Source organism: Mytilus galloprovincialis, chromosome 2 (genome assembly GCF_965363235.1).
Source record: "Mytilus galloprovincialis chromosome 2, xbMytGall1.hap1.1, whole genome shotgun sequence".
NCBI lineage: Eukaryota > Metazoa > Mollusca > Bivalvia > Mytilida > Mytilidae > Mytilus > Mytilus galloprovincialis.
In genome coordinates this window covers 4,000,045-4,023,750 of record NC_134839.1, presented here as the reverse complement: position 1 = coordinate 4,023,750, position 23,706 = coordinate 4,000,045, and the positions used below count along the sequence as shown (strand labels likewise).

General features: G+C 31.0%; 1 protein-coding gene across 1 annotated transcript in view; it reads right to left on the bottom strand.

Moving 5' to 3' along the window:
• The window catches only part of LOC143062706 (uncharacterized), a 42,371-nt gene extending 21,990 nt beyond the window's left edge, over positions 1–20,381 (bottom strand). Inside the window, exon 1 of the mRNA XM_076234462.1 lies at positions 19,070–20,381. The gene's annotated coding sequence lies outside the window, so the exon portion shown is untranslated. The remainder of the gene's footprint in view (positions 1–19,069) is intronic.
• Positions 20,382–23,706: the final 3,325 nt, after the last annotated feature.

Genomic DNA, 23,706 nt, shown 5'->3' with positions numbered 1-23,706 from the left:
GTTCCTACGTAATGAATCTGACAAACATTACAGAAAATGTGTCAGATCTATTGAATGTATTCCAGTAGCCCAATCCCTGACCGTTTCAACTAATAATGAATGCAAGGTTAAGGTCCAAAGGAACGAAAAGGTTTTTTTTAGAAAAATTTGTTTCAGGATGATTTTTTTAACAATCTTTTTTTGTTAATTCATTATGAATATCATAAGACTTAATAAATAACTTATATTCTGAACCGTAAAAGTATTTAGACAGAAATATGAGCATATGGCACTGCTGACGCTATCGAGATTTTATTGGGTTTAGAGGATTTGCATGTTGTAGCAGTTCAATGTTTCGGTTGTTTAAGTTTTTTCCTTCTTAAAGTTGATGCGTTTCCCTCAGTTTTTGTTTGTACTCTTCATTTGTTTCAGTAAAATCGATATATGCTCATTGAACAGCGGTATACTACTATTGCCTTTATTTACATTTCGGAAAGAGTCTATGAAGAGTAAAATCTTTTCCACTACGTTAAGTTACAAATGCATAAACAAGTAGCACACAAAACAAATTCAGTAAAACGATTGTGAATTAGTTTTAAAAATTAATTCAATGGTATAGGTTTATTTGTTTTAGGTTTATATCTTTTCAAATACTGCATATGTATTTTTGTTTAAAGACTCAAGGTATACGTGACATACAACGTATATATGATACAAAGTATATTAAATATTAATTTACCAATGTTCAAATCACATAATTTGAAGAAACTAATAAAGGTAACAGATAGTAAATGTCCGATTTGATAAAGGTTAAAACCGATATAACAGCCTGAACACGTAGGCATTTTTTTGTCAATATTAAATGGGGAGGTGTGGTGTGATTGCCAATGAGACAACTATCCACCACAGTTCCAATGAAGTGGATGTAAGCAATTATGGGCATCCATGTGGCCTTTCAATAAAAACCTACCGCTATGTCGGCTTTAAAGGCTTCGACATGACGAATATTAGACAATTTAATTGAGAAATATTACCATGGTAATTTTGGTCAACAACGTGAAGAAAGGAACCATATCTGCAAGATACATATATAATGATACATGCATGGGTCACGAATTAAAAAGTCATACGAATAATACAAGATCGAAACGACTGAAAAGAAGTAGACTACAATGAAAGTTAAACTTAAATGATGAAAAATCAATAATAAGCATACATCTACCGGGACTGCTGAAGATTCAAAATGTCTATACAGCATAAAAAAATGTAAAATCACAAAAAATACCAAACTCCAAGGAAAATTCAAAACGAATATTCCGTAATCAAAAGGCAAAATTAAATGCTGAAAGACATCAATCGAATGGACAACAACTTTCGTATTCCTGCATTGGTACAGGCATTTCCTTGTGTAGAACCTGGGTTTATAGTTTGCTAAACCTCTCCCTTGTATGACAATCGTTTTTGAATTCAAAGATATCCACAAGTCATCCTAGTTTTTATTTCTACAGTTATGCGAATACCATTATTGGTGTAATTTGTGTTCCTAATGGAAGCATTATTCCAAAATTGAACTGAAAGCTATCGTTGTAAATAAATACAAAAAATAAAAACAAACTGAAAGGGATTAACAAATGCAATCGTGCTGGTGATGAGATATGGGATAAAAAATGAACAGGACACTTTTTGGGAAAGACTGGAGTGTTGCTTGTATCATAAACATGTATGGAACTATGACACAAGGATTATCTTTGGAAGCATAAACCTTCGTCTGCAACTATTTTACCAAAAATATTTGTATGAGATACAACTTCTGAAAACAATTTGTCATTATTAATTTAAACAAGATAAAGGGTGACTTATTGTATAAATTGAAGACATAGTTTAATATTCAGAATATCAAGCGTGTATCTGTACATGTATAGTGTGTATAAAATTATGAAATGAAGTAGCATAACTTATCATTGACAGTGTCTGGTTAAGAAGTAATTTATTGCAAATGACACAATTCATGTCATGTATAACCTTGTGTATATGATAAATAACAAATTTGATAAATTTTGACATTAATTGCACTACGCATTTTGCATATTAATGAGGAAAAATATTCAACTTGAAAGGCTCTAAACATTCAACGATTTCAATCTACATATTTAAGCCGAATATAAACTAATTCATCATATTCCCTAAGACATCTGCTTATCACCGTTTGTCAAAATGTTTGATGGCTGTCAAAATATACATCATCTGCATATGTATATGAATCCACAAATTTACATAATTTGTATAATGCAGCAGGAAACATGAAAAAAACTAATCGGCCTTCACCTACTTAAAACCAATGAATCATCGTTTTTGGGTCAAAATCCAAAATTCCAATCGACTTAATGGTTATTAGACACCTTCTAATTATATTGTTCTAAAATGTTGGCCTTATTAATTGACAGTAAACATGAATGCATGAATACAGGCAATAGTAGTATACCGGTGTTCAAAGGTTGAAATTAATTTTAACATATGTGTACTAATTAATAGACATTGTCTGATCACTTCTAATGTCTAGCAGAGAAAAATATGTAAAACACAATTTGATAGAGGACTTGAACTTAAAAACATCAACGTTACTACAAATTACGTTTCATTATTTATGCCAAAATTGAGTGTCCAAAAAGAACAAATTTAGAAAAAGGTGGTAAGACAGGGAAAACGGCTCTTGCATCGTCATTATAACCCTTCATATAATCCGATAATAACTGTCACAATAAATATAGGAACACGCGAAACGTGGACAACAGATCTGTATCTTATTAAGATTGATTTGTTACAACTGCTATGTGTGTGCTTTTGTAACTATTGGCTATGCTATTAGATTGTCTTTTATCATTTGGTCATGTTGTTAATATTTCGTTAACTTATATTTTCGTCAGGTTTTTTTTTAACTTGTATTAAAAAGTAAAATCCCCAAAAATACTGAACTCCGAGGAAAATTCAAAACGGAAGGACGTTAATCAAAAGGCAAAATCAAAAGCTTAAACACGTCAAAAGAATGAACAACAACCGTCACATTCTTTGGTTTTGTGAGTCTGTGTTTACTCCTTGAATATGATTGTAATTGTCTGTTGTTCCATAAACGAAAATAACAAGATTGTCAGTTGGGTTTGTAACGTCTGTCAGTTAAAACATCGTGGTCTTTGAAAGGATTTCATAAAACACTTGCATGGATAGATATTTAAATAGACAATATAAATATTGGAATACTAGTGTAAAGTTTAAGCTTTGAAATATGTGTGATGAATATCCCTGTACTAGTTCATCGAGAGACTCAAATCCCACAAGTTGATGTAAATTTAAATACTAAAGATAATGAAATATGGTATATGCTGAACAAGGATGTGACCGTCTACATGTAACCGTTCGGTTTGCATCAAGAAGAAAACGCATACCGTGGAAAAATATAAAACAATTAGAATAAAACCCAAACTAACTGTTAATACCACAGATACAGCTTATTTTAAGATAAATTATCGACAAATAATTATGACCGACAGCAACCATTGCAAGTTTATATATTGTGTATTTTCAAAAGTTAACATGCATCAATGATATAAATATTTTATTCAGGGCTATGCATTGCTGGTGAAGATCGTTGTGAAATACATTAGAATAAAAGTGAACGAAACAAACAATGGGAACATAATGATTAATGTATTTTTAAAGGTATTGCATATATTTACATCTTTTAGAATTTGGTTTCGTATGAAAATGTCGGTTTTTATTTTTATAGATACAAAACCTTGGCCATATTCATTTAGAATTATTCCTTATTCCTTAGCATTTAAAAATTGAACATATAAATATCGTTTACAGGTCGATGCCACTGCTGGTGGACGTTTTGTCCCCGAGGGTACCGCCAGCCCAGTAGTCAATATTTCGGTGTTGACATGAATATCAATAATGTGGTCATTTTAATAAATTTCCTGTTTACAAAACTTTAGATTTTTCGAAAAACTAAGGATTGTCTTATCTCAGGCATAGATTACGTTAGCTGTATTAAGCACAACTTTTTGGAATTTGGGATCCTCAATGCTCTTCAACTTTGTACTTGTTTGGCTTTATAAATATTTTGATAAGAGCGTCACTGATGCGTCTTATGTAGACGAAACGCGCGTCTGGCGTACTAAATTATAATCCTGGTACCTTTGATAACTATTGACACATGTTCAAATATTCGTATGTTTGCATTCAGGTTCAGAAATTAAAATTGGAAAGTACATTCTTAAAATTGCATATACTTATATGCTCTTTATTCCAACTTGTATAATGCTAGTTCAATGATTTTATGTCCGTATTTTGTGTCATTCTGGATTGTCAGACTTATCTCAAGTGATCTCTTAATGAAGAAATAAATATCTACATACATAATTTCAATAAAACAGTTATAAGATAAAGTAGGATTGAAAGTTCGTGCTAACTGGCCATATGGTCAGCTAATGTATGTTCTTCTCTCTTTTTTCTTGATCAAATGCCAAAATAATGAAACAGAGGTTAACGGTTTCTTTGATCCATATCAAACTATAGACCAGATCTTAGAGTTAAATATAAAGATGAATGATTTCAAGAGGTCTGTTTCGGCGGAAAATATTCTCTTAAGAAGCTGTTTCGACGGAAAATATTCTCTTAGCTGTTTTTATGGAAAATATTCTCTTAACAAGCTGTTTCGACGGAAAATATTCTCTTAGCTGCGCTGTTTCGATGGAAAATAATCTCTTAGTCAGTTTGTTTGGCTTATAAAATGAACTTCGGCCATGTAACCCTCCGTACTGTTAACTCTGAGTTATAAAGGGTCATAATATGATGAGTTGTCATACAGTGAAGACCTTTTGGTAATAGACCTGCTCACATTTTAAGATATAAAATTGGGAAAGGATATGGGAAATGTGTCAAAGCGACAACAACCCGACCATAGAGCAGACAACAACCGAAGGCCACCAATGGATCTTCAATGTAGCGAGAAACTCCCATACCCGTAGGCGTCCTTCAGTTGGCCCCTTTAAAAAATGTGTATACTAGTACAGTGATAATGGACGTCATACTAAACTCCGAATTATACACAAGAAACTAAAATTAAAAATCATACAAGACTAACAAAGGCCAGAGGCTTCTCACTTGGGACAGGCGCAAAATTGCGGTGGGGTTAATCATGTTTATGAGATCTTAACCCTCCCCCTATACCTCTAGGCAATGTAGAAAAGTAAACGCATAGCAATACGCACATTAAAATTCAGTTCAAGAGAAGTCCGAGTCAGATGTCAGAAGATAAAACAACAGAAAATAAATAAAATGACAATAATACATAAATAACAACAGACTACTAGCAGTTAACTGACATACCAGCTCCAGACCTCAATTTAACTGATTGAAAGATTGTGTCTTCATTATATGAATATCAGGCACAATCCCTCTCGTTAGGGGTTTAGTGCCATACTATTATAAAATATATGAGAAGAACATAACCCGTGTCATGCCAACAACTGTTTTTTTAAATGAATGTGTTTAGTTTCGATGCAAAGACCCTATAAGTGAATCAATGTTAAAGCCAAAATATGCAATCTTTGATGACAGTATCGTAACTATATCCCTTCTTAATAAGTCTGTTTAAGGTTTTGTAAGCTTTTGAGGTAAATACTGACATTTGCATGCATTTTTTGTCTTTCACAAGTTTTGCAATTGGCTTTGTGCTGAAGGTAGATTCTGAAAAGCACAACTAAAACACAAAAAATAAGGTGATAATTTCGTTTGTAGTCAACAAAATGTGTATGTATACTATATTTACATCATTGCAACGACGATTGAAGTATTAATTTCAAAATGCATATTATCTAAAAGAAATAATAAATTATATACAACATAAACAAAATTAAACATGAATAGAATAATATCTATTTGATGAGACTGTCATACAAGTGAGGGTTTATCTAAATATAAAACCAGGTTAAATCCACCATTTTCTACATGAGAAAATGCATATAACAATTAAGGAATATGACAGTTGGTAGCAATTCGTTTGATGTGTTTAAGCTTTTGATTTTGCCATTTGATTAGGGACTTTCCGTTCTGAGTTTTCCTCGGAAATCATTTTTTTAATATTTTACTTTATACGTGAAATTGTAAATGTGATATGAATAAATTCTGTCTGGTACCTTAGTAATTTAAGGAATCATTTTCCTGTCCAAAATTCCCTCAAATATAAATTGCGAATTATTGTTTTGATATTGATATTCAAGAAATGTATCTTACGAAAAAAAAAATAATTAAAGCAAATTTGGTCCTGCTCAGTTTCGTTTCAATCATTGCTTTCCGAAATTTCGCATCGCAGATTTTACTGAGTGTAGAAATAAGCGGGTCAAACCTATGCCGGAGGAAGCATTTCCATTATATTTGAACAAATAAACGAAGAGGCACATGACACCTCATCATATGAAATAATAGGAAGGGCTAAAATCAAGAATGTTAACTATGGGTATTTAGCGTTCTCAAAACTTTTCTAAAACCAATATACACGTTTTATGAAACTAAATGGTAAAATAGTATCACACCAGATTGATTCTAAATTAATGACTTAAAGAATTATACATGCATACACGAATAAATCATTTTCACTGCATTTAACTATATTTTACGTATGTAGAAAAATATCAGAATGTGTTTGGGCTTTTCATTTTGCCATATGCTTAGGGACTTTCCGTTTAGAAGTTCTCGGAGTTCGGTATTCTTGTTATTATACTTTTTACACAAAACCTATTTCTCATATGCAAATTACTTAAGACAGAAAAACACATTTTATTGAATTCAACAAAAATAACCATTATGTATAACAACCTAATAACATGTATCATGTCAGGAATTTGACATTCGTTCCGTTCCGTTGGTTGGTAAAGCCTAGGATTTGATTTTGTCAGTTTTACTGGAGTTCCCTATTTTAAATCAACCTTGCTGTTTGGTCTTTTAACGGACACTCTTTCTCCCTGTTTTCCCTTTTTTATAACGCATTTCTTTAATTTGCATATGGTCATAACAGGAATACACATCATGTGCATAAAATTACATTTTTCATAAAGAATAATATAATACAAGTCAAAACGTATTCAACGGTTGAACAGGCAACCATCAATTAATAGATTTAAGAGAACAATAATAAACACAGCTAAAATAGTTTGATATAGCGGAATATGATTGCAAGACAGTGATAGGTAAAACAGATAATACACATTTTAATTATACCACATGATTTTTTAGCCATTTGAGTACATGTATTGAAACAATAACTTGAAAAAAATAGAAGGTTAACTTTATTCTTTGCAATGACTGCAATATATATAATGTTGGTTTATTTGAAACTGTACTAACGTTACTTTATGAAGCAAAACAAATACATTTTTAAAACTGACTTGTCAGCCATATGTTAATGTAGACACTACAAAATCATAAAAACGTTAATGTAAATATTTTGTCTGTACTGTCTTCCTGGTCAACAGGTGTACAGTGCTGACCATTTGACATTTTTGGTCAACAGGTGAACTAACCATTTGACACCCAACTATAAGTACAAGTACTAGTCGCTCTCTTATTTTTACAAATCATTTGATACCGTTTGCAGAACGCAGGACACGTTTTTTTTGTATTGCCATTAAATACTGTGATATACCAGGTTTTATAGCTAGCGTAACCTTTCACTAGAACACATCCAATATTTTTTCATTCTCAGATTTTATTAAAAATCTTAATTAACAACAAATGATCTTTGCCATTCATACATTGTTTTATTTAAGTTACCCAAATTTCGTTTTCAATACATTCGATCATTGATTACTTAAAGTATAAGAAGAAAAGGAGTGTGATTGACTTGTCTAAAGAAACATTGATAAACATACATGTACAAGCTTTTCATATGTATACTCGCTCCGTTTTGATGAAAGTTAACTACTAAAAACTGCACTGAGCCCATGTGGTGCCTTTGTGTTTGATCTGATATTCGGGATTAAGATTAATAAATCAATGAAAGGAAATTAATCAAAGTAAAAATGTCAATATCTTCATTGAAAATATGACACTTTGGGACTTTCTCGGATATACTTAATATATATGATGAGTTTATTTACAACCAATGGGTGGATGCCCATTCTGGTTGAGTGTTTATTTCCCGCGGGTACCACCAGCCTAGTAGGCAGCACTTCTGTGTTGACATGAGTTGTCATTCATATGGTCATATCTAAAAATTAACTGTTTTACAAAACTTTGATTTTTTTTAAATACTACGGTTTGTCTTCCTCAGGAACAGATTACATTAGAAGTTTTTTTGGCAAAATTGTCAAGACATTTTGGTCCAATGCTCTTTTACTCAGTACTTTATTTGCCATTTTGACTTTTTTTATTCGAGTGTCACCGGTGAGTCTTTTGTAGAAGAAACAATCGTCTAGCGCAAATACAAGATTTTAATCCTTGTATCTATGATGAGGTTACTTATACTTTAAACGCATGTCTCAAAATTTAGCATGGAAACAGATACATGGTTGTGTTATATTTTATAACAATTGCGTTACCAATATTGTACTTGTACTTAAAAATTTGCAAACGTATTACCTCCTTCAAAACATCTAAATACAGCCTTATAGAAAATGAATGTTGTTTAAATTTAATACTTGTTTGTTGGTAAATATTGTTATGTTTGTCTGGGTAACAATTCAGTATTTGAATTTTACACCAATAAAATGATTTGATTTGACAGAAACTTGACTGAAGTTTACCAAATAAGTGAATTTCGTGGTTTATTCAACTATTTTGTCCACTCCATTATATTAGGGGCATTGTCTTTTGTATATTGTCAACAGCGTAAATAATTCCTATTCGTATATAGGCCTCGCCATAAGCTCAATTTGTTTTAAAAAAGTGTGATTGGTTAAACATGTTTATTGTTTCATTTTATGTAAATTTTTAAATATAATTTAATTGGTTCTCATTCTTGTTTTATTTGTTTATCATCTCTTTAATTGGAGTAAACATTGATTTTAAATGTGCACTTAGATAAAGGTTAATATATTTTGTTTTTCATTGGACGCAAAAATCGATCACTCATTTTTGTAATTGGACAAAAAAAGCTTTTACAACGTTAAGATCAAACGTAAGATTCCGTTTTACGTTACTATTATGTGTTAAGACAAACATTTCCCATTTTTCATTTTTCCTGATGCGTTTAAAAAATATGGCTTACTACCTATAAACACGTCCACAATACAATAAGAACATCAATATAACACGTTTTTATAATGATAAAAATATAAAATAAATCATTTGTCTTTAATTTATGTTATGATATGATATGACAAGTAATATTTGTAAATTCGTGTATTTGTAATATATAAAAGCAATTTGTAAATATGTCAAAAGGTTGACAGGTTTAAATGGCGGTCACTTTGATCTGCCCCGTGATCCCCGTATCGCTTTGTGATTCAGCACAATATTGGACATTATGATGTGAGAATGTGATAAGCAATAGGTTTATGTCAATGAGTACACACATATCTCTGAGAATCTTTTTCTTACCACAAATATTTTTAAATACCAAACTATTAACTAGGTAAACATGTACTAGGCATTGTATACGTGCATTAAATAAATTAAGTTGAAGGATCGTAAAACTGGATTAACTCCTCCATATTTTGTTCCTGTTCTCAGTCGGGTATCATGGGTTTTTTTTTATGTTCCTAAGGGATTAGTTGTTGGTTGGGGTTGTTGTTCCAATATTCGTGAAATTTGTTTTGTTACTTCGTACATTACTTTTCTTTGATGTTAAGTTTTCTATTCGTATACAATTTCTAGAAATAAATGGTAACCCCGAAATGTTCTCATTCATAAAAAAAAATATTTTACGTCACAGATTAAAATTATTTATTAACTGTCATTTATTGAACAAAAAAATTACTTTATGGTGTTGAATATATATCTTAATGATATACACTAGTACTGTCGTACTAGCATAATTTATACGATGCACTTTGTTTCTTTTTAATTTCTATTTCGTAAATAATGTACTGGGTATTCATTATTGCTCGTGAGATCACAATTTGTATAACTTCGTAATTATAGGTGAACACGATGCTAAATGTTCAACGAAGTAAACATTCTTATATTGGTTTATATGCAGATAATGCAAAACCACGAAATATAATAATTCCACCAAACCCTGAAAATTGGTACCACGAATAAACATAAATCTACAGTAGTTGTACGTAAAATAATATTGGAACTCTTATGCAAAACAGACTTTAAACGATTTCCTGTTCTGCTTCAGCTGTTGTGAGCTTTCTTTGTTGTTTTGTATATATAAAAACACCTCTATATTTAATCTTACAAAACGTTTGGTCTCGAACATTACTGATGAAGGTTTTCCAAACAATTAAGGTAAATTGAAAGGTAAATATAAAATGTTTATCATATTTGTTCCTGGTTTGTTGTTTTGTTCATACATTAGATCGCTGTGTGTTCGGTTTGAATTGTTTTCAGTGCTATGACCTATAGCTTGCTATGTGGTGTTGATGTTGTCTTATTTTTGTAGGCCTTACAGTTATCTGCTGATATCTACATCGGTAGGTATCTATTGAATAGGTGATGGAAGCCGGAGAAAACCATAGAACTCCAATAGGAAAACTGACAATCCTAGTCAATTAAGATTGGAGTCGTGTGCATCCGCACGAGCGAGTTTCGAACTCACAACCTCAGTGTTGACTGGCTAGTTATTACAGTAGTAAATATCTACCCCACTCAACCACTAAGCCCAAAAATACATTGGCTAGAGGTAAAGGGGGAGGTTAACGATCTCATAAACATGTTTAACCCCGCCGAAATTTTGCGACTGTCCCAAGTCAGGAGCCTCTGGCCCTTGTTAGTCTTTTATGATTTTTAATTTTAGTTTTCTTGTGTATAATTCGGAGTTTAGTATGACGTCCATTGTCACTGTACTAGTATACATTTTTTTAAGAGGTCAGTTGACGGACGCCTTCGGGTGCGTGAGTTTCTCGCTACATTGAAGACCCATTGGTGGCCTTCGGCTGCTATCTGCTCTATGGTCGGGTTGTTGTCGCTTTGACATATTCCCCATTTTCTTTCTCAATTTTATTAAATAATGATAAAAGAACCTTAAGACATTGTATGTCTGAGGGTAGAGAAACTGCAGTATTTCGAACAAAATGGTCGTCATTTACATAGGTAAGCTCAAACATGTGACAATGTTTATCAATAGGAAAGTGATACAATTGCTTTGGCTGAACTTCATATGATATCATGTCATGTGTAAATTGATCCCCATCAGTATAACTTATTTATATGTTGCACTTTATAAATACAGCTGTTTCTCAAAACACGCCTCTTTTGGGGAGATCTTGAATATTCATAGAAAGTTCATTTTGTTTACATACTGGTTCCAAGTTATGCTCTCTGCGTTCCATCTCACAGAGACATAACTTGGGAATGTTACCAGTAAAAAAAACGTGTGCATATTGTTTACATTGAAATCAGTGGTAACCTTTCATTCGAGGTAGGGATAGTTAAGAAAATTAGTGTTAGTTTAAACTCTGAGAAGTTCAGGTCATATAAACGTTGTAAATATGCCGCACAGCCCTATATTTTGACCTTTGAAAAAAATTGTGGTGCATATGAACTTTCAATTCTAGTATAAAAAAAATTTCAAAACTTCATAGTAAAAGTGGTACAGATTTAGCCGTAAAAGGAGTTGCTAAAGAAATGCAATCTATAAAGGCAGTAGTAGTAATCTGCTTCTCAATAGTCATCATTCGATTCAACAAAAACAAATCCAGATAACAAACTTAAACCGAGGGAATCACATCAACTATAAGAGGAAAACAACAGACCATCAGAAACAATAAACTACAACAGAAGCAAACACCAACATACATAGAAACGGAATGTAGATAACATCTGCTATTTTCCTGACAGTTTTAGAACAAATGGAGAACTGAATCTGCTTTTAAATATGTGATGCACACAAAATTAAGAATTCTACTTTCATTTTAGATTGTCTTTGTATTAAAAGGAATAATTCAAGGAAACTATTTACATGATTTCGTTTCTTTCTAATTTACGTTTCATAGACACCACATGATTTTAACAACTTCAAAATGTCTTGTTTTAAATTTTTTTTCATAAAAAATTCAATCTGCTTAAATATTTGCACTATTGATAAAGAAAAATGCTATTAAATCAAAGTGGAAAAAACATGACATATATATTTTATGTCCATATTCAATTAAGCACCGAACGTTTTCTCAATTTTTTGTTATTGACAGAGATAAATGATGTTCTGTGAAGATATTTGATATTTAGGAATCGTCGTTTCAGAATTTAAAGGAATTAGGGAATTTCAATTTTCTGACCAAAGTATGAAAATATCATCATATCATTGAATAAATTTTCTTTGTTTATGACGTTATAAACCAATGGAAGCGATTTTCTGAACGCATTTGAAAATATTCATAGGGATGTATCAGATTTTGAGAAAGCAACGTGTCGTTTTATTCGAAAAAGAAGGACGAAAGATACGAAAAGAGTTTCAAACTCACAAGACGGAAACGAGAACGTCTTGGCAAAACCCAAAAACGACGAAAAGACAAACAAGAGAAGAAAACTTATATTTCTGAGTACAAACGTAGTTCATTACCTTGTAAAGTCATCCTAAATTTTAACTTGTCATCACAATAATTATGAAAAACTATCACCGGTCTGTCCACTAGCAATTACAACCGTTTCTTCAAAATTAAGTTGATAATTTTTCGTTGAAGATAAATCGAGTCTTTTAATTTGTATTTCTTGATTCTGTAAATAATTCATCGGTGAATGAATGGTAAGCAATTTTTGTGACAATGTCGCGCAAATTTGCTCCTTTTAAATGCATAAATACACTGTCCAAACTTGGAAGTTTAACAATACCATAAAAGGCACAAATGTTAATGCACCAAATGCGCATATAGACAATTTATGTATCTTCAGTGATGCTCGAGGCCACGTTTTAAAACATTCTAACAAATATTACAAATGTAAAAGAGTGGTTCAAACCTAAAAAGGCCCTACAGTATAGCAAAATACGGACAATGATAATGATAAGCACCCAAATCACTGGGCGAAGTCACAAAGATTATCAAATCAGCTCCATGAATTTAAAAGATTTTGCAAATAAAATAGAGTATGTTGTATATAAAAATACGCCAATCCCACTGCTTACGACATAACATTGAGACATCATATATTTTTTTGATAAAAAGTATCAATTTACGAGAAATTTGTGTAACGTTTTAAAATATGGCGGGAATAGCTTCAGCCCGACGTTTTGCGTCAAATATAAGATATTTCTTCCGGAAAACTATTAGTATGATATCATATTAATATGATAAATTTTGAGTAATACATGTGACATGGAAAATCCAAATCGAATTAACAAGTATGTATCTTTTTGGCTTTATGAATATTTTGATATGAGCGTCACTGGTGAGTCTTATGTAGACGAAACGCGCGTCTGGCGTACTAAATTATAATCCTGGTACCTTTGATAACTATTTGTATATTTCGAGATTCATATCAATATTTAAAAAAAATGGATAAAAATGTCATAGAAAACAAATTCTGTTTCGTTTGCCTTTTAAAGACCAAAAACATACAAAAACATATTTGTCGTTAGTTGAGAAAGTTGAATCGTAGTTACATTGCATTGATCAACCAATTTAAATCCTATGCATGTGTCCGAGTTTTGTGGAATTGATCGTCATCAGAAACATTCAAAGTCGAATATTTAAAAGCAAATGATTATGATTTTTTAGTACAGGAACATTTGTATAACTATATGGAAGAAGGACCTATAAGATCGTGTAAGATAGTCAAAATGGTCATCTTAAGATGTTAATCGAATTTTAAATAAACATCCACAAATAGTTTTTGCCTATAATAAGATATCAAGGAAAGTCTTTACGTGAATTTCAAACATTTTCATCAATAAATTGAATCACATTGGTAGACAAAATTAGTGAGACATAGTCAAAGATTTGTATTTGTTGTAAAGTCGTTTTTTTAGTACACTAAATATTTTGTTTTATTTATTTATTGAGTTGCATATGCAACGTGCAATGCCATGACTGTTTATCATTTGAATCTTTTTTTAAAAAGGCAATCTGTGTGTCTTTTTTTTCTGCAAGTTTGAATCTGTCAAAACATCTGACAAAATCTGTAAACTATTAATCATACTAGAAGCAGAGGGGAGTACATGCCATGTGTAGTTTATGTTCATATTCAATTAAGAATCAATAGTTAATTCACTTTTTTATTGACAAAGATGAATGATATGTCTCAGTGAATATATTTGATATTTTTAATTATTAAGTGTCCTATAATTTGAAGACCTGTATTTTAATGCCTAACATAATTATCGGAAGCCAGCCGTACCATACATGAAAACAAAAAATAAGTAACCCTACAAAATATGGAAAACTGCAATAATAATCATCTTTAAGGAAGAACAAGATATCGGGCAGCTTAGAACGACTAGTCTTAACCATAGTTTTAATTACAAGTGAATAGCACATCATTATCAGTACGTTTACATACAATTACTTACATTTCATCAAATTAAACATGCCATATATGAATTAAGTCTGTTTTGATTGCATTTTCTAGTTAACAAACTGTTGATAGTGGCTTGTAAATAAGAAATATTGCAACAGTATCATTTGAAGTAGTTCTTTTCTCAGAAAAACAAACAAGGATAAAACTGACCGTACACAAGAAGCATGTGATTTAACAAGCGCATGTTTGTGAGTTGTTTTGATAGTTCTTTAAAGACCTTCCTTAAGTGGAAAAAAAAGTAAACAATTAAAAGAGGACAAACAATAGATATAAGAAGTTAGACTTCGACTATCTTTCAAACATTAAAATGAGCTATTTAACACTCTGATGTATGGTTGTTTCCTAATTCATTATATCAATATGCCAACTTGCTTCTATTTCGATAAAAAGGAAGAAATCAAACGATGGTTTAAATATTACTATTCCAGATAAATACACAGGCAAGAATAAGAAAGAAATAAGCAGCAAAAATAATTACCGATGGCCGTTTATCCTTGAGGTTCAGTATTTTTTTTTAATCCCACTTTTTGTTACATCTCGTATTTCATTGTAAAGATACAAACAAGAAGAACAAAATGTTAGGAAATTGTATAAACTCCAAGCAGACTGACATCGAGTGAATCAACAGAATAAATATTTTGTAATATCTTTCGCCGATCCAATAGGGACATTTACAGATTAGGCCAATTGTCTGGTATGAAAACATCTACAACCACAAAATATATCTCTGACGAGGTGTGACACAGTCTTCAATTCGTGAATGTGAAATCATATGGCATAAGACTTTAGAGATATTGGTAAACTACAATCTGCAACGGGATAAACTGCGCTTGCTGTACATGCATAACGTGACAATAAAATGATTATGAACCGAAACGGTGTAAATTTCTTATTGGTTCTAGTTGGTATATATAATATATGACTTTAAGTTTGCTTACCTCCAGTCAGATGAGAGCAACCAGAGTTGAGACAATTTGTGATAAATCACGAAAATACAAAATATCAGTTTAACAGGTAAATCCACGATATTTATCGAATTGTGATATATTGATTTATTCTAATTTTGACATATTCGACAGCTACCCAACGCCACCAATAATCGAGATATAGAGAAACGGAGATCAGCAGAAAATCATCTTTAACAAAAAATAAACATAACATATGAAATATATTGCATCAAATAAAGGCAACAGAAGTATACCGCTGTTCGAAATTCATAAATCGATTGAGAAACCAAACAAATCCTGGTTACAAACTAAAACTAAGGGAAACGCATCAAATATATGAGAACTACGATACAACAAAATCAAAACCATATCAATTTAAAAACGAACAAAAACATTCAGATGTTACCTTACGATATCACTTAGATTAGAACGATGTGTTTAGATGTGATGGGCTTATACTTTTTCAGAGCAAACCATCGACCTTTTTTCATTATGAGCAATGGACAAACAAACGGTACACAATAAATATATTATTGTCGTGTTTTTTTTTATCTGATTGCATATCAAATTCTAGCATAAAACAACAAAAGAATATCCTTGTTAATTCAAAAAGGCCGAAAAAGATAAATGCAGTATCGCAAAATACACATAAATTAATGTTTTATTGAATACATATTCAAACTTTAAATCGTACATCAAACTTTACTAAGGTTTGCTGGACGTATTTATGTATTTTATGTATACAGTTGAAACCGTTTGATTGAAAACTTGACACATGGAATATTATCAATTTATGGTTAAAGTTTACCGATGTTTAAATATCGTAAATACGGGTGCATCGACTGGGTAAGCGTCGCCTGTTTATACTCAGTCAAATTGTCGGAAAAGGAAGAAAACCGTCAAATTACAAACTGGTATCTAAAGATCTAAGACCGCGAAAACATGCCGTTAGTTAGTTGCAACGCCGACATATCGTATTTGTAAACCAATTAATGATTAACCGTATAACTTGTAAAGTTCGATTTCGGTGTTTCGTCCTCATTACTCTATTGGGTCAGTTTTTGTGTAAGTAGCACATCCCTGTAAATAAAAACGCACGACCGTAACGTTTTAACTGAGATATGTCAACGCCATATTCGATTGAGCAGAGATTGATTTATTTTACTTTTTACTGCAGACAAATGGGCAGATAACAATTAGAAAATTGAAATTATTACGTGTCATATATTTTATTTTGTGTCAATATCGAGGAATAGATCACGATTTGAATGAAGCAGACATTCTACATCTGTAGTATCGATAGTTTCAAATTAATGATGCGATGTAAGCTCTGATTGAAATGTGGGCTATTATGTGAAATCTTCAATATATGTAAAAGTAATAAACTCTTTAATTGATATTTAAAAATGAGATACAGTACCAAAGCAAATGAGCCAATGAGCTGTTGTTAGCTTGATTGCACCGGAATGTAAAGCAGATCCTTCTCCACGTGTGCACCGTTCGTGTTTTAAAATGTATCTATCTGTTAACTTAGCATACTTTGTTGATGTTAAAAAAAATATATGAACAGTTACTCGCAGTAATTAACAGTTATTTACAGTTAAATACTATGTTTTCTGATAGGGATTATGATTATACACTTAAAATACATTCCAGGCCGAGTGTTGGTGGTCGATGTGGTCTGTTTGAATGACCAAAGTTTTGGTTATCCCTGTTATCCTTTTGATGTATCATATACTTATGCTTAAAAAATTTTGATTCAAGAACATCTTCTCTGATTTCAGATTACCTTCGATAGTAAACACTTGACGTTATAATCCGAAGAGAATTTTGAAGTAGATAGCACATATCAAGCGAAAGATTATGGATTTAAGTTTTTATTATACAGCTGTTTGTTTTTAAACTTTTACTTATTCTTTCCTGTGTCATGAGTCAAAATAAACTATTACGTTCTCCGATTCGTATACTAACATTCAAATATGACGTATTGAAAAGAAATATGACAACAATACCAAACTCCGAGGAAAATTCAAATTGGAAAGTCCGTTATCAAAAGCTCAAACACGCCGAACGAATAGAAAACAACTGTCATATATCTAATTTGGAACAGGCGGTATTTTTGTGATATTTTACTTTTTTCTTCCAACAATAAATGTACTTGCAGTGTTTCTTACATAAATTATAGTCTATATTAACCTTATTATTTGATCGGGGCTTCTAAATGTACAAACTTAAAAACAATTAACTGTCTCAAAAATATAATTCATCACAAAAATTTGTTTATTCAATATCTGATTAAAGACTGAAAAAAAAAGTTTTGGTCATGGGAGATACTCTAAATTGTTCTTTTTTCTGAGGTTAAGAGTTGCAGAAGCAGGATCAGTGACACGCACGGACACATTAATGTTCTTGGTATCTTTTTTTTCTGTTTTGAATTAATGTGGTCGAATAATATTATAAACAGAAAGTAAAATCGCAAAAGTACTAAACTCCGAAGAAAATTCAAAAAAGGAAAGTCCCTAATCAAATGGCAAAATCAAAAGCTCAAACACATCAAACGAACGGATAACATCTGTCATATTTCTGACTTGGTACAGACATTTTCTTATACAGGTATCCTAACATCTTCAAGTTATTTATTTGTTCTTTCCTATCATTAAATTGTTTCATATTTGTTTCAGTGAAAGTGTTATTATTTAATTTTCTCCATTTATTATTATCACTTATTTTATATTGAAAATTACATTACATATTTTGTTCATTTTTTTCTAAATTCTTACACAAACCTGTCCATTTGTATATGTGTTTGTGTTTAAAGAATATCATTCGACTCAAAAGTAACCAAACACTGTTTTATATTTATTAGTTTATCTCTAGATTATATTCATCTATGGTATATCGTATTTTGATAGCCTTTATGAATAATAAACATATTTCATGTTGTTTTTATTTTCTCATTTAATTTTGTTTACAGGTGTGTTATAATTTTTTGCACTAAGATAGGTATGTATTTATAAATTAATTATTATGCATAATAAATAATATATAACCATTTCATATAGTAAAGCTATCATTTTCGTTTCATTTATTTGTGCCATAATTTCGTATCAATCCAATTCAAAACAAATTACAAGCTTAGAGATTTTATTTCAGTTGGCTACGAGCATTGCATATTTTTTAAAATGCGTGAAAAAAGCGGGAAATTGCTTCAATCTCATTTCAAGGGATTTATATGTTTCTGCTGCAATAAAAATAAAATAAAACTACGTTTTATGACTTTTTTCACAGTCGACGTAATTTTAACAGTTGTAGCATAAAATTAAGATAAAATTAAGAAGTTCTTCAGTAATAACCATTAACACGCAATAATAATAATTCATATACAATCGCTTATCGCTATCATTTTTGAAAGAGAAGATGTCGTAAAATTGCCATAAACCGGTGTAAAAATAAACTTTACTCACCTAAAGTCTGTCAGATCCGTTTTTCTTTACTGTTTAAATTTTAGTGGAAAGGAAATATTTCAAAAGCAGGATCAAATTATCAAAAAACACTGACCCTTTTCATTAAAGAGTTGTGGGTCAATCCAGGTCAAGAAACAGAAGAAACACGCATTTAACCAATCAAAATTATGGTTTCAAATGACATAAAACGCCATCTGGCTTACTTTTTTTGAAAGCACAATTTATTGACCCTAATACTTGATTTTATTGAATATTAACGAAAAGATACAAATATATCGCAGCATGCATATGTAATAACAAGGTCATAAAAATGAGGTAAAAATGTCGTATATTTCTGCATGTAAGAAAATAAATACAGGGTAAATTTTAGCAGGTTTTAAAAATGATGCACGGTAACGTAAGTATCGGAAGTAGTCAATCTTATCAAAATCAAAGAACCGGAGAGCAGTCAAAGCATAAATGGATGATTTTTTGCAATGTTGTAGCCATTTTTCCTCTGTTTAAAATTGATTTAAAAGAGTATTCAAAAAGATAAATCACTTTTACTGTCTTCAAACACCTTCGTTGTATACATTGCACCTACTTTTTTTAAATAACCATCAAGTGGCTCTTGAAGAGAGAACTTCTTCTATAGTCACATCCTCAAAACTTACTACAAAAATGTGTAATATTTTCTTAAAATCCTTTCCATTCCTTTAAATATCATCGAACAAATATAAAAAAAAACCATCAACATTATACATTTGAATTGAGTTAATTGCGTTAATTTTCGTAAATAATAGAAAACATTGTTATCATTTTGGAGAGTGAAATATGTCTGCATTAGGAACATCTCTTATGTGTCCGCATTAGGAACCTCTCTAGCAAGTTAAGCGCACAAAAGATAGACAGTGCAGAAATTATATCCCTGGTGGTTGATCCATAAATCCCGTCAGTCAGATTCAAACCTGCCATTCATAATCTATCTCATGTATATATCTGTCTCGAATGCTCACGTTTCTTGGCAAATTTATTGCTTTGCAATATCAAATTCAACAGTGAAATAATTACTTCTTTTTAGCTAGACATCATAATGGAATTATTGTTAGTGATGTACTTCGTAATAATAGTTATATGATACAATGGTTTTTTTTAAAATGATTGTCGATTCAATATTCGTCCTAGATCCGGATCGAATCTTGTAGGACAACACAGACTGTTTTTTTTTCACTGATGGTTTTCCCTGCATCTAATTCTATTCGAATATCACCGTCTTCATAATGTGCCGAAAGTTCTAAACGAATTATATTTTTCTTTTTCTGACAATTTTTTCCTATTTTACTTCTATCTGGCACAAAAAATAATATCCAGGGGGCATAACTAGTCAAACAAAATAACGATAATACTTTATGGGCGGGCAAACCTTAAGATCACTAAATACTGCAAAATACATGTTTTGTGCAACTAGAAAACATTAAAACTGATCAGTATTCAAAACTTTCTTTGAAGAAATATTTCAAGCGGGACATAAAAGGGCTATAGACATGCCATTACAGTCAATTTGCAAATTTAAATTGTAAATAATGGTCATTTATTTTCTCATTTATCTGATGAAAAGGGGAGGTAAATGAGAAAGTAAACGAAAGAAAGCCCCCTATATAGTTATACATTACATAATTTCACAAAGGTTCCCGTTTATATTGAGTTGGTGTATTGTGTGCGGTATTGGAGATATTTAGTTTATAGAATGGTTAAATGCAATGAATGGCCGCTGCATCCTTTCTTCCCAAGCTGAGGACTTTTGCACTTGAGTAAATTGCGCTCTCGCTAGTGCAGCGAAAATATTATAACACAGTAATTTACTGGCGGAAATAAACAAAGAAAAATTGTTCACAATATATGTAATGCAATTACTTTGATGCCTCTTGAGATGAGAGAAAAAAAAACATCAAAACTTTTTCTCATGAAGAAAATTGAAAAGATGTTCAGCTGAAGATGAAAATTATATATTCATCATTTATCACTTGCAACTGTTTTGAGTGTAAGAACGTTGAAAAACGCATCTGGTTACAGCCCTATCACATAAATTGTCATAAAGCTGTCTATTACGACAGTTTTACTACCCGGACAATATAGCTTCCAATTTATGTAGGTTTCCGTTGAGAAGTAATTTTCCAGCATCTGATATTAATCTAAACCATACGTCATACTCTGATGCATATTTCATCAGATAACGATAAAATTTTGTACAATCGAATGAATGATATTTTCCATAATGCATAGTGGAAAATATTTGTGCTTGCTTTTCAATGCAGGACCAATATTTGTCAAACTTCAGATTAACCAATGTTCACCTACAAATCTACAGTTGAATAAACCACAGATATATAAAACTATTATACATCTGTGAAAATTCAATTTTGTACGCATAGTGGAAAAAAACATTTGTGCTTGTTTTTAACATTTGTTTTTCAATGCAGGACCATTTTTTTCAATCATTTAGATTTACCCTTGTACATCTACAAATCAAAAATATTTGTAAACCTATCTTTGAATAAACTTAGTACTAAAAGTCATAAAACTAAGAAGGAAAAGAAAAGATATCTACAAACACGTGTGTTCCCAAAATCCTAAAGTTGAATACACTTAGTACTTAAAGAGTCATTAAACTGGAAACAAATATTTAATGTACAAATTGCGGTAACATTCAGTAAATTTGCAAAAAAAGGAAAATAGAAGTTTCCATTGTTGACGAAACTGTCATGATATTGAAAACAAAATCAAATTATCACTCGCTTCAATACATTTTGAGCTTAATTAATTTAGCGATAGTCGAACACGAAGTTTCATTTTCAACCGGAACTAAAAGTTTCATTGACAATATTTCAGAAACATGTTATTTTCGTGAAGAAACTCATTTATTTAACTTAAATGTCAAATTATAGGCACGTTGACACGTTATTTGAAATATTTGAACACAGAACAAAACAAATGTTACTTTTTGTTGTTAAAGGTCAATTTCAAATGCTTTAATTTTCTCTCATGTTTAAAGTGTAAAAGTGGTGGAATCACGACATTTTACGTGAAATTGATAACGCATGAATTGTTTTAATCCTGTTTAGGTGCATAGATTGTAATTTGATCATAATTTATACTAAATAAAATGAATTGTTGAAGTTTACACTTTATAATATATTGTCGATCATTTATTTAAATATAAAACTATAATATTTTATGTCAATCAAATTGAATATGCTTTGTTTGTTGGTTTTTATTTTCATCATGACATTGTATTTTTCTCGTCATAATACCCGCCTCATAGCTAAATATTTTACGAATCGCTATACCAAAATTGATTTGCGATTTGCTCTAAACGGAAAAGTAAAATTTACTTACTATTAACTTACAAAATTTAGTGAAATAGAATTTATAAATTGTCAAGCCTAGTATTCTATTTAGTCCCTATTTTTATCGTAAATCTGTGCTTTTTAATTTTTTATGTTGCTTGATTGCATTTCTTGCTTCTTTTTTTAAATATGCCTTGATTAAAGTTTTCTTGTTCAGTTGTATATATATATTCTGTCAAACCTTTGCAATTACAATGGTATACATACACAACATGACATCAATAAATACAGACATAAATACATGAATACAAAGAGCAAAATGTGTACAATATTTCTTATATTTTTTTTATCAGAACTGAACTCTCGGTAGAAAATAACTGAATATATACTCAACTTTTATTTTCTTATTATTTTCTTATAATTTGATCATTCAAGATTTTAGGGAATCTGACACCGACTTCAGATGATAACTCATAGATAGCTAGCATGAACGTAGCGGCATAGTTTATAATCTATGGCCCATAAGGTATCGCCCCCTGGTGTCAGCTGCCTTTAGGAAACCATAATGCTTTCCTATTTGCTGCTGACACAGGATGAGTCATGGACATGTTTAATTTCTACTTTCTTTTTGGCTAATTATTATATATTTAATTGATCCAACTTTTTGTGTACTATACATATGTGGATATCTATTTTTCTTTTTTTCTTTTCGGGCTGCTTGTTTGTTATCTATATCAACCACACTTGCAATAAAATGCATTAGTATTAAAAAAAAAAAACATACTATAGATTCTTTATCTACGTATTCTTTAAGAACTTAAATAGTTCTCGTTTAACTTTTTTTTTTTTTATTATCTCATTGTTTGTATTGTATTATGAAAAAAATATTGATGTTGTAATGTTTATGCCCTTTGGGGCCCATAATTGGAAATAAAAATATCTTATCTTATCTTATCTTATCTTATCTTATAATCTAGAGTGGTTCTCTGATCGAGGGTGGTGAAGCCAACTGAAGCAGAAAACTACTTTCATTTGAAAGTTACAATACCCAGAAAGGATATGGCAAAGGATCACTAATAGATTTATCTATTGGTTAAGGGAGCGGAAATCCTGATCAGTCCTTTGGTGCTTAACAACAATTACAAGTAGCTATTCTAGATGTTTCCCCTTGAAATGTTCATTGAGTAAACTCCATTTGAAATTACTATTTTTCTGCTACGGATGACTCACAAGGCATGCACAAACATAGAAACTCGACCCATATTTTTTTCTGTTTAAGCTCAAGATTCTGTCAGCAGATTGAGGTTGCCA